This window comes from Monodelphis domestica, chromosome 8 (genome assembly GCF_027887165.1).
Source record: "Monodelphis domestica isolate mMonDom1 chromosome 8, mMonDom1.pri, whole genome shotgun sequence".
Lineage (NCBI taxonomy): Eukaryota > Metazoa > Chordata > Mammalia > Didelphimorphia > Didelphidae > Monodelphis > Monodelphis domestica.
Genome location: NC_077234.1, coordinates 203617452 through 203629765, shown reverse-complemented (window position 1 = coordinate 203629765; position 12314 = coordinate 203617452). Strand labels below are relative to the sequence as shown.

The 12314-nt window shown below is 38.9% G+C and overlaps 1 long non-coding RNA gene across 1 annotated transcript in view; it reads right to left on the bottom strand.

Moving 5' to 3' along the window:
* The window catches only part of LOC103096108 (uncharacterized), a 46412-nt gene extending 35461 nt beyond the window's left edge, over window positions 1–10951 (bottom strand). The window contains exon 1 of the long non-coding RNA XR_471236.3: window positions 10535–10951. This is a non-coding gene — a long non-coding RNA (uncharacterized LOC103096108). The remainder of the gene's footprint in view (window positions 1–10534) is intronic.
* Window positions 10952–12314: the final 1363 nt, after the last annotated feature.

The window sequence follows — 12314 nt, the reverse complement described above, 5'->3', positions numbered from 1 at the left end:
CAGGATCATCTTCCATGACAGCTGCTAGCTGATGGCTGACAGGAGAAAGTAAAAGATGAAAAGTACATTTATAATATGCTGATATATCTCCGTATTTTATCTGTTCTAGAGCATCTAAGTGGCACAGTGGATAAAATACTGGGTCTGGAGTCAGGATGGCCCGAGTTCAAATCTCACCTCAGACACTTACTGGTTATGTGCCCCAGCTAAGTCACTTAACCCTGTTTGCCTCAGTTTCCTCATCTGTAAAATGAGCTGGAAAAGGAAATGGCAAATATCTTTGCCAAGAAAACCCCAATTTGGGTAACAAAGAGTCAGGCATGACTGAAAATGATTGAACAACATTTTTATCCTCTCTAAAACAAATCTAAAATTCAATACTATCCAATAGACATTTATTGGAGCTAAAGGGGAATTTAAAAATTACTTCCTCTAAGGGGCTTATAACCTAGTGCTGGAGAACAAGATCAAAACACAATAAATTCTACTGTTAAACCAGATGCTTCATAAGGGGATCATCTTCCTCTACCCATACTCCAGCCAAGTCCTGCGTCATAAAACAAAATGATGAAAGGGAGTGAGCAACAGCCAGACATTAGAACTTCTTGACTTAAATAGAAAGAATTTTTAATTATTCGTTGTTGTGATTTTGTTAAACCTTTACCTTCCATCTTAGAATCAATACCATGTATTGGTTCCAAGACAGAAGATGATAAGGACTGGCCAGTGGGGGTGAAAGTGACCTGCCCAGGGTCACACAATTGGTTCTGAGGTCATATTTGCATCCAGGACCTCTGGTCTCCACTCCTGGCTCTCTATCCACTGAGCTACCAAGCTGCCTCCAAAGCAACTAATTCTTTAAGACAATAAATTACAAAGAAAGTGCTATATCCTACATAGATACAAGGAGTTTCTTCATCCAGGAGTTGCTTATCCCAGTGAAATGTCTAAATCCCCATGTTCTGCTCACATCCAAGCTCATTCACCATTTGCCACAAATGTTCCATTTCTCCAATTAGAAATTCTCTGATGATCTCTTATCATCACACCTCTCTACCTATGGCTCACCCCAGCTAAACCTATACTCTTCACCTTCAAGATTTCCACTCCCACCCATCCTGGACTACTATCTCAAGACCATTATCTTTCTTTCATCTCAGCCTAAGAGTTAGCCATTTCCACTCAATTCTGTCCTCTGCTCTAAAATCCCTCCCTTTCTTCTCCTATCTCTTCTTGTCTCTTGACAAAATTCTGCATTGGGGTACATTTACTGTGGGACTCCTCTGCCCCTACTCACAAGCTCAAACTCAAACTCAAAGGGGTCTCAAAACCATCCTGACGATGAGACCTAACAAATTCATGTTATCCAGTCTCAGCTGAGCCCTTGCTGCAGCAAGGCAAGTCCCTTTGTCCTCCCTGTTTAATTCTCTATCTTACTCCCCACAGAAGGCATTCCAAACCTTCTCTTCAGTCCTCAAATTCCCTACACCCTCCCCAATCCCTTCTCTCTCAGATGGACCATTGCCTCTTACTTTATTGAGAACACCAGAGGCTGCTGGACTCCTCTCTCTCTCTCTCTCTCTCTCTCTCTCTTTCCTTCTAGTCCTAACAGAGAAGTACCCTTTCTTGGGAGATAGGATAAAGAAATAGAAAGGGGAAGCCAGATGGCACAGTGGATCAAGTGCCAGGTCTGGAGTCAGGATGAGTTGTATTCAAATCTGATCTCAAGTGCTTCCTAGCTGTGTGATCCTGGGCAAGTCACATGACTCCATTTATATAACCCTTGCCCTTCTGTTTTAGAGTTGTTATTGGACAGAAATTAAGAGGATTTTTTAAAGTATTGTAGGAATATAAGTTAGGGATAGACTAGTTTCAGGGATTAGATAAAAGAAGGGAATTTTGATACAAGCCTTGGGAGAGGATTCTGGGAAGGAGAAAGAAATTGTGGGAGTTTGAACTGAAAATAACTGACTTACTTCTTTCTGGGATTTCCACTGAACTGGAAGGAGGTTTTGCTCTGAGAGATTTTCCCAAGACAGTCAAAATTTCGTGGAGAAATTTTTGACTTCTTGGTAGAGAATTTATTTGGAGGAAACCAATTTCCCTGAGTCTAAAGATCATCTGCCTGTGGTTCATCTGCCAGAAATCCTCTTGGGCTAAGGTTATCCAAAGATTTCCATCTGTGACTTTGGGTTATTTAGTGTAGCCAAACCCAGGCTTTTCCCTTTCTTTCTGTTAATCACTAGTGGATGAATCTGGGTAGAGTGTGAGATTTAAAATAGTGAAGCCCATAAACTGTAGTGAGTTAAAATGGTGGAAGATATAAATTGTGATAGATATAAGAGAGGGTGAGTAAATTTGACCGCAGAAAATATGTTTCACTACAGTGTCTTGGTTTTTAAATCAAATATAAGGTGGTCGCCAGGGAAATATTCCCAATTATTCAAATACCCAAGTCAACTGGGGTTTATAGAGATTTTAATTAATACAAATGTGGAATTAAAGAAAAGAGAGAAAGAGAGAAAAAAGGAAATAAGTATGAAGGGCCTTAAGCCAACATGGCCTAGACCTGAGTCTTAAGAGAGAGAGATCAGTCAGTCAGTCTTTTAACACTCACCACAAGGTCTGCCTAAGCAAGGATTCTAGTGACACCAGGCCAGCATCATCTCAGCTGCTTTCACCAGCTCTCTCCTCCATCTGAATGTTTCAGAATCAGTCCTTCCTCAATCTGAATGTTTCAGAATCAGTCCTTCCTCAATCTGAATGTTTCAGAATGACTCTTAGCTCTTCTCTGAGCTCTTACTTTTAAGGGCAAAATCTCCTATGTCACCTCCCCTAAGTTCTTCTACCAATCACTGTAGATGTTTTCCAAAAGACAGCCCATTTTGAATTCACAGCTGAGTAGATTAATCTCTTTAGTAAGTCAGAAAAAAATGCTGCTGTGTCAACTAATTTCATTAAGAGAAAACTTCTGAGTAAGTTTTTACCTTTTAGGTCTAAGTAGTTTTCAAGTTGCCCCACCTTTATAGGCACCTAGCATCCCATTGTATCAATTTCAAAAACAGGCATGGTTCAAAGAACTCCTTTCCTTTATAAGTATGGTTTTCAAATACTCTCATTGTTTAGCAAGGAGTTTTCTGCCCTAAAGCAGTCTTAAGTATGGGTGGAATCGAGGTCCTCCCATAGCAAGGAGTTTTCTCCCCTAAAGAAGTCTTAAGTAGAGGTGGAGTAGGGATACTCCCATAGCAAGGGGTTTTCACATTCAAGTAGAGTTCTCACTATCTGGTAGGGAATTATTTCAAGTAGGGAATTGGAGGATTCCTCAATGTGGAGTAAAATTTTTAACATTCATAAGTCTGAGAAATTTTAAGGTTTACAAGAGTCAGATAGTGTGTGTGGGGGTGGTGGTGGTGAGGAGTGTTGAATAGAGCAGGGAGCTGTAAGCAGGGCCCAGAGAAGAAACAGAAGGCTCTCCTTAAGCAGGAGACATAGAAGTTGGGTGGAGTTAGTTTGAAGAGTGTTGGGGTCTTGCCTACCAGTTTCCCTTATTCCCTTTATAAAATAAACTTTGTTGTTCTTAAGCCAAGGGGTTTGTACTTACCTGGCCCTGGGGAGTTCCTAGGTGGGTATCATCTCACATCCCTCTAGTCCCCATTACTAGTTAGCTTTAATAAAGCAACAAGATTAGACTATTTTATTGAAGAACTAAGATACATTTGTGTGTACTTTGTGTTCAAATGTTTGAGTCACGTCCAATTCTTCGTGACCCCATTCGGGGTTTTCTTAGTGAAGATACTGGCCAACAATAACAAGGCTCTACCATTCTCTCAAATTATTGTCCTATGTCTCTCTTCATATTCTCAACCAAATTCCTCTAAAACTCCCTTTCTGCATTCTCTGCTTGCACTCTTTACTGCTTTGCAATCTGGTTTCCAACCTCATCACCCAATTGAAACAACTCTCTCCCAGTTACCAATGATCTCTTAATTACCAGAACCCAATGGATTCCTCTTAATTCTAATCCTTCTTGATCTGTCTTCTGCATTTGACATTGCTGCCCCCCCCATACTTCCTCCCCTCTAAGTTTTTACCTTCCTATCTTATTCCTTCTCTCTTCTCCTTGCTGACTCATCATCCATGTCATATCCCCTAACTGGGGGGGGGGGGGGGGGAGAGGCATTCCTTGATATTCTGTTGAATCCCCTCTTCTCCTATTCCTCTATACCTGATGTGTTAAACTCAAGGTCACAAGCAAGTGCATTCCTGGAATATTTAACAATGTCTAACAAAAAGAAATGTTTAATAAATAAGTAAAAATAAACTGGAAATTGAGGGGATGCCAATTGTTTAGGGAATGGCTAAACAAGTTGTGGTATATGATTGTGATGGAATGTGGCTGTACCGTAAGAAATTATGAGAAAATTAATTTCAAAAAATCATGGAAAGGCATCCATAAAATTATGAAAAGTTAAATGAATAGAACTAAGTGGACATTATATATAGCTCCAGAATTAATGTTTGAAGAATAATCTGTGATTGTCCATCTCTAGAGAAAAAGGTGATAAGTAGAAACACAAAAAGTTTATATGTACATTTTTAAAATAAACAGATGCCCTCTTTAGGGCAGGGAGGGGGGGGAGGAAAGACAACTAGGAGATTTGATATAACTAACAACAAATAAAATTTAAAAACAATTTAAACTAAAAATACCATCTGGTGTGTTTTTTAGTCATTTCATGACCTCACTTGGGATTTTCTTGGCAAAGATACTGAAGTGGTTTGGCCATGTCTTTCTCCAATCATAAAACACAGATATTGCAAATTTGTGGTTTTCTAAATCAACATCTAGTTAGTGAGGTTGGATACTACCATATCTTCTCTCTTAGTGGTCTCATTAGCTCCCATTTCTATGAAGATGACTTACAGATACATATGTAACATAGTTGATTCTGACCCCATTCTCTCAAGGCCAGGTCCCTCTATTGGCCCTCAACGTTTGAGGTATCTCCTTTCTGTGCCATAAACTAAAATCCTTTCAGGGGATGTGTCTGCAGCCAACACCCCCACACCCATATTTATGGGATAAATAACTAACACCCCATTTCCATTTAATGACCACAGGAATTAGCATTTTTAAAAAATAATCTACTTCTACGGCAGGTAGGTGGCTCAGAGGATAGAGAGTCAAGCCTAGAGATAGAGGTCCTGGATTCAGATCTAGCCTCGTGCACTTCCTAGCCGTGTGACCTTGGGTAAGTCATTTAATCCCAATTGCCTAGCCTTTACTGCTCTTCTATCTTGGAACATCATAGAGTTTGGGTCTGCAACAAGTGCACAGCTGAGATTCCTGCTCAGTAGATGGCAGCAATGCTGCCTTAGGATATGAACTTGGCTAGAACAATACTATGGAAAAATTGAGCTAAAATGGAAACCCAAATTCTCCCCTTTTTCTCCTCCCCTGATCCCCCCCACCAAAATCATATAGGAGTATATACCCTGGAGTACTGGGGAGAAATATAAATATTTACTTACTCTTGCTATATCTGTGAAGTAAAAAACATTTTTTAAGCCATCACCTTCCATCTTAAAATCAATTCTAAGTATTGGTTCCAAGGTTCATCAATCACCTGCTTAGGAGCCTTCACACCTGTCACCCAACCAAACTGGGCTCCTCTCTGCTAGTCATACAGGTATCCATCCACAACTCTTATTGCAGTGTCTTTGAACTATCTGTCCTTGATGCCCAGAATACTCTCCTTCCTTAGTTTCTCCTTAAGGAGTCCTTCCTCCTGTCTTAAGAAGAAATTTCAGTACTGTCATTTGTATGAAGCTTTTCCGGATCTCCCCAAAAGTTAGTGCCCTCCTTCCCAAACGACCTCAAATTCTACTACTTCGTGTCTATTGGCACTAACAAACTTTACTTTTATGCTGTACATATTTCTTTCCTCATTGACAAATCGGCTCCTATTAAGGACTGTTTCATTCTTTGTACTTTTATCCCCAGTGCCTATCGCACTGATGAGCTAATTAACAAATCCTTTTTTATGGATTGATTAAGGGATAAAATGAAGAAAAATCCTAAAGAACTAGTGATTCAAAAAGAAAATAAGAGAAACAATAGCAAATTCATAAGATGAAATGACAATGAAACAATAGGCCAAAACATTTGGTATGTAACCAAAACATTTACAAGGGGGAAATTTATGTATCTACAGCTTTTCATTAATAAAAAAAATCCAGTAACAACTTAGGCATTAGGTGATTAATATTAATTAATAGCAGGTCATCATTTGTATTAACTATTATTACTAATTGAGTAGACAACTAAAAATCTGAAAACAACAAATCAAGAAACCCCAATTAAACATACGCCAAAAAATCAAAGATGAGCCAAAGTAAAACCAAAAAAATCATATTACATTATTAAATAAAACTGGGAAGTGGACTCTTTCCAATTTTTTTTTGCCAATTACATGTAATAACAAATTTCCACATAAACTTTAGGAAGTAGACTTGAAAAAAATTGTAAAATAGACAAACCATTAACTAAAGAAAAGAAGATTGTCAGAATAAAACATTAAAAATGAAATTTCACAACAGATGAAGAAGAAATAATGGAAATTATAAAAATTATTTGCCCAATTATCTGCCAACAAAACGGATACATTACGTGAAATTAGTATTTACAAAATATGAATAAAACAATGGGAATTTAAGTAATCCAATTTCAGGAAAAAAATATATTGAATAAGTCATAAAAATTATGGTATAAGTGAACCCTAAACAGGAAAAAAACACACAAAACTAGTGAATGCTATCAAATGTTTAAAGAACAATTAATTCTAATTTTATATAAATTGTTTACAAAAATAAGGAAAGATGGCTTCTTACCAAACTCAAATAAGGTTCCTGATACCTAAACCAAAGTGGAGAAAAGGAAGAGTAGGGGGAAAACCCTATAGATCAGTAGTTTTGATGAATGTTGATATAAAAATATCAAGTAGAATATTAGCAGTGAGGCAAAAACCACTTGTTAAAAACATTTCACACTCTGGCCAGACTAGCTCTATGCCAGGGTCGGAGGGTTATTTTCATTTTAGCAAAACTATAAGCATAATAGACCATATTAACAACAAGCCAATAAAATCACAAGACTATATGAATACTGGAAAAGACTTCTTACATTAAAAACACTCAAAATAAATACATAAAAACACTCAAAATAAGAAAAAATAAATCTTTCCTTAATATGGTCAACTGTTCTCTCTCTAAAACCAAGAGCTAACACCTTTAATAGAGAAATTCTAGTAGTCTTTTTTTGTAAGTTCTGGAGTGTCCTTTCTGGTGGAAAATATTTTATTATTATTCATCAGTATTGTCAGAACTTAGCTCTATGTAGTTAAGTATTACTTAATCTAGGCTTGTGGAATACATGGGTTACCCTGACCAGAGGGGCCCTCAAGGGAAGCTAGAAGGCTTGTTTTGGATCCACTTGGGTCTCAGGTTCAGTCTGCCCAAAAGCTCCTGGCTTCACCCAAATTTTACTGAATGTTTATATATAGCTGAAGCAAGCTTTTTTACATGCTGGCCAATAAGGAAAATTCATGCTGAATTGAGTTATTTATGAGTGATATTTCTATGTGAATCCACTCATTTTCTCAAAGCTCAGACCTCTGATGGTCAGGTAGTTCAGTGCTCAAGCTAGTGGAGTTCCAGCCATCTAACTGGGCTGCCTTTTTGTCTTTTACTAAAGGCAGAATGGATACTATCGATACAAAAGAACCCACCCTTCCTAAGGCATTTGGAAACAAGAATCCACCATCCCTAAAGCCCTTTGACCTTGCTAAAAATATCATCTAGATTTGAGTGACCAGGTCTAGGACTGGGGAAGGAGCTAATGAAAACATGGAGACAACTTGTAGTTTTTAGCCAAAGACTGCTAGAGAAAGCTGGGTTCCATAAACTTGATGACATTCCATTTCTTAAAAATACTAGTAGCTGGTGAGCCCTGTTTCTCTAGCTTAGTGAAGCTGTAGGATTCACTCCCCTAAAGAGTAATCCTTCTCTCCCTGCTATGATAAAGTTGTGAAGGAGGAGGTGAGATCTCTAAGTCCCCTTCCTCTTGAAAAAACAAAAAACTAATCTTCAAGGGCTAAGCAATGACTGAGCTATGTATCTGAGGTCATATTTGAACCCAGGACCTCCAGCGTCCAGGTCTGGTTCTCTATCCACTGAGTCACCTTCTCTCTTAAAATATCCACTAATAGGGAGTTGCAGGGGAGGTCCAAATGCTGTATTGTCAGGCCAATCAGAAAGAAGGCATACCTTCCTTTGTATAAAAGAGAGCATCCATCCCCATAGAGCAGTGATGGTGAACCTTTTAGAGACAGAGTGCCCTGCCCCTCCCCCTTTACTCCACACAGGGGAGGGAGGAAGCACTCCCATTGGCTTCTGGGCAGGGAGGCAGGGCATGTGAAAAAATGTCCTCAGGCCTATAGAGAGGGAGAAGGGAGCAGCTCCACCCAAGTCCCTGCCTTTGTAGTAATAAACAGAGGGTGGGGGAGGGAGGTGGAGGGCAGCTATGTGTCCACAGAAAGCACTCTCTGCATGTCATCTTTGGTACCCATGCCATAGGCTTGTCATCTCTGCCATGGAGAGTCTTCTCAAGATCCATCCTTTATTAAGAGATCACATGAGCCTAGTAATAAATGATGTTATGCTCAGGGAAATGGCTTCATTTAATTATTTATTGTTTACAATTCTGGGCACTACACCATTCAGATGCTTGTCCTTATGCCCTTGTTTGAACCCTTGAGAATGCAAATCACACAGAAATTAAGGAGGGAGCCACACTTTTTTCTGGCTCTCTCCTCTCCTAAATTGACAGTAAAATTCTTTCTAAAAACTTTTTTTTAGGTTTCAGAATAATTTTTGTTGACTGATAGTTCTCACCACTATTATTTGATATAATTATAATAATATCAAAGCAACTACATAAGAAAAATAAATTATGAAAATAAGCATAGGTAAAGAAGAAAAATTCATTTTTGCAGATGTATGATGATCTCTTAGAAAACCTAGAAGTTCAATTAAAAATTAATTTTTTAAAATAGTCACTTCATTAAAGTAGCAGGCTATTTTTAAAACACCAAAGATCACAAAATCCAACAGAAAAAGAGATCCCATTTTAAATAACTACAGAAATAATGTGTCTTTAAAATGTTCATCCTCCCAGGTTCTGTAAACCTTACTCCATTCATTCAAAAGGAAAACCTCTGACTCTTAATACTTGTAAAAATGTTATCATTCCTTCAAGGAGGTTTGGTTATATCAGGATTTTCCTATAAATAAGTGGGTTTTCTGTAAGTCTTTGGGTGGGGCATTTGTCCCAGGTCAATGGACTTGAGGCCTTGCCCTGTATTTCTCACTCTCCTATTTTAATTGAAAAATAAATAACTACAGAATATCACAAAGTCAATCTAATAGGACATGCTGAGGAACTACATGACTACAATGACAAAACACTCCACAGTAATAAAAGTAATCTTGGGAAACTTGTGTGTAAACTTGTCAATGGAATAAAATAAATGAAAATTTTTTAAAGAAATAAAAGATTTAAATAGAGATTAATTGTTCATGGTTGGGCCATGCTAACAATAGTAGCTAGCATATTTATACAATGTTTTAAGATTTGCAAAATACTTTACATATGTTATTGTATTTAATCTTTGCAACAACTGTGGAAAAGAGTTGCTATTATCTCCATTTTACAGAGAAGGAAACTGAAACTTGAAGAAGTTAAGTGATTAGTCCATGGCCCTACAGCTAAGACGTATCTTAGGGAGGATCTGAGATCAGGTCTACCTAACTTTAAGTCTAGCTTACTTACTATTTACTATTTAAATTAATAAATATTCTATTTAAATTACTATTTAAACTACTTATTAATTTACAGAATTGGTACCATACTAATCAGACTACCAAAAAATTACCCATTAGTAGGGGCTGCTAAGTGGCACAATGTATAGAGCGCCAGGCTTGGAATTGGGAGGACCTGGGTTCAAATGTGATCTCAGAGACTTCTCAGCTGTGTGACCCAAGGCAAGTCAACCTTAACCCTGTTCACCTGACCCTTATTTTTGGTATTAGAGTTGTTGCTAAGACAAAGTAAGATTTAAAAAAGAAGAATTTCTTGTTAGAACTAAACAAAATAACAACCAACTCCATCTGGAAGAATAAAAGATCAAGAATCTTACAGAAAAAAATGAAAAGAAATCTAAAGTAATGGGCTCTAAAAGTATTCAAATTCAAACTATACTACAAAGCAATAATCTTCAAAACAGTTTGAAACTGATGAAAAACCAGAAACGTTGATTTTGTACTAGATACATAAGATCCAAAAGCAATTGAGCGAAATGTAGATAAACCTCAGGACAATTGCTGGGGGTAAGAATTAATGAGTCCCAAAAAAATGAAAACCCAAACCTGCTGGGGAACTTCCAAAGCAGTGTGGGAGAAATAGACTTTGACTAACCTTTCACACAATATGCCCCAATTAGCTCCAAAGGAACAGGACTTGGAAAAAGCCACATCATAAACACAATTAGAGGACCAGGAATGGCGGGACCTGAAAACAGGTCCCCTGCTCAGTTTTCCCCAGCCCCACACTTCCTGGTAAGCTTCTCCTAGGGCATTCCCAGCAAATATACACCAACAGCAGGTAGAAGAGATTTGGGGAGCCATACAAAATATAACAAGGTAAGCTGTTTCCAATACTGGGTTCTCTCTGAATATGGTGTGAATGTCCAGATAATTCAGGCACATCCCTAATACAAATGAAGCAAAACAAAACAAAATTAGAAATATTAAAATGCTCATTAAAAAAAAAAAGCAAAACTGCATAAAGCATTAGTGTTTGTGCAATAAGGTGAAAGTTCATTGCTTACAGATTAACCATACCGCAAACAAAGCACCAGCGCATAACCAAATAAAGGCAACAACAAAGTAAAAAGGGTTGTTACAAAGGTGGGGAGCAGCAGGCAAGCCAATTTGGCTGGAATAGAGACTGTGTGAAGAGGATTAATAGGCAATAAGGCAGAAAAGGAGGCTGCATCTCGACCTTTCATCTCTTCACCTTTGGACTCCTCTGAGGCTGGAATGCAGTTCTTCCTGACCTTTGCCTCTTGGAAATCCTTATTTCCCTTTAAAAACTCTGCTCAAGTACGACTTTCTACCCTCCCAGCTCCAACAAATTCCCCTCATATTGATCCTGTCCATATTTTGTCCACATTTATGTGTTGCCGCCCCCCCCCCCCGAGAGAACGTAAGTTCCTCGCGATCAAAAACTGCTTTTTTTTTTTATTATTATTCTTGGTTTTTCCGGTGCCTGAAGATCTTTAAATGTTGAACCGACTGTATGCAAAGGAAGCACGTAAGGAATATCGGAGATGCTGGCTGAAGAAGGAAGATGTCTAGGAATGCTTTATCTGCTGCAGGGCTGCTTCTCCCATCTTTCCCCCACTTAAGCCCACCCCACACCCACTGGAGGTCAGCAGCGGACCGCCTTGGCTCAGATGTGAGTCCCCGATGCCTGCAGAAGACTCGTCTAGCGCCCTTCTCCCCAGGAACTGGCTCATCCGTGGAGAGCTTTCACGGAATCCACTGTGGACGATGTTCTAGCTTTAGGGCTTGCCCCGGGAGGAATTGGTCCCCTGTAGTCTTACACGTGGGACGCCGAGCCTCAGCCCTAGGGGAGTAGCCTTCCCCTTCCTCTCAGCGCCTCCCGGGAGGTCCCCGCCCCCACCCCGCATTTCTTTTCTTTCTCCTTTTATTGGTTTTTAAGGCAACTCGTAGACCTCTGGCCTCGAGGGAAAGGGCAGCAACCCTACCGTGAAGAAATCCTTCACCAAAACTTCTTTGGCCAATGGACCCCTTTGGCGATCCGGTGAAGCCTATGGACCCTTTCTCTGAAGAATGTCTTTAAATACATGAAATAAAGTCGGAAACCAGTGATATTAGATGTTTTAAAAATGTTTGGTTTTGTCTTAGAATTCACATTGTGTATTGGTTCCAAGTCAGAATAGCTGTAAGGGCTAGGCAATGGGCGTTAAATGGCTCGCCTAGAGCCACACGGCGAAACCAATTCTATTTAATGCAGTTGGTAAAAAAGAATTAAATTCACAGAGCCCGGATTAAGAATCCCCAATCCAGAACGGGCTCCTTCTTGTTCCCTGGCGTGATTTTAGGCTGCTGAGATTTGCCGGTAAATGCATGTCTAATCTAGGTTGATTTCCATTAAAAACAAACAATAAATC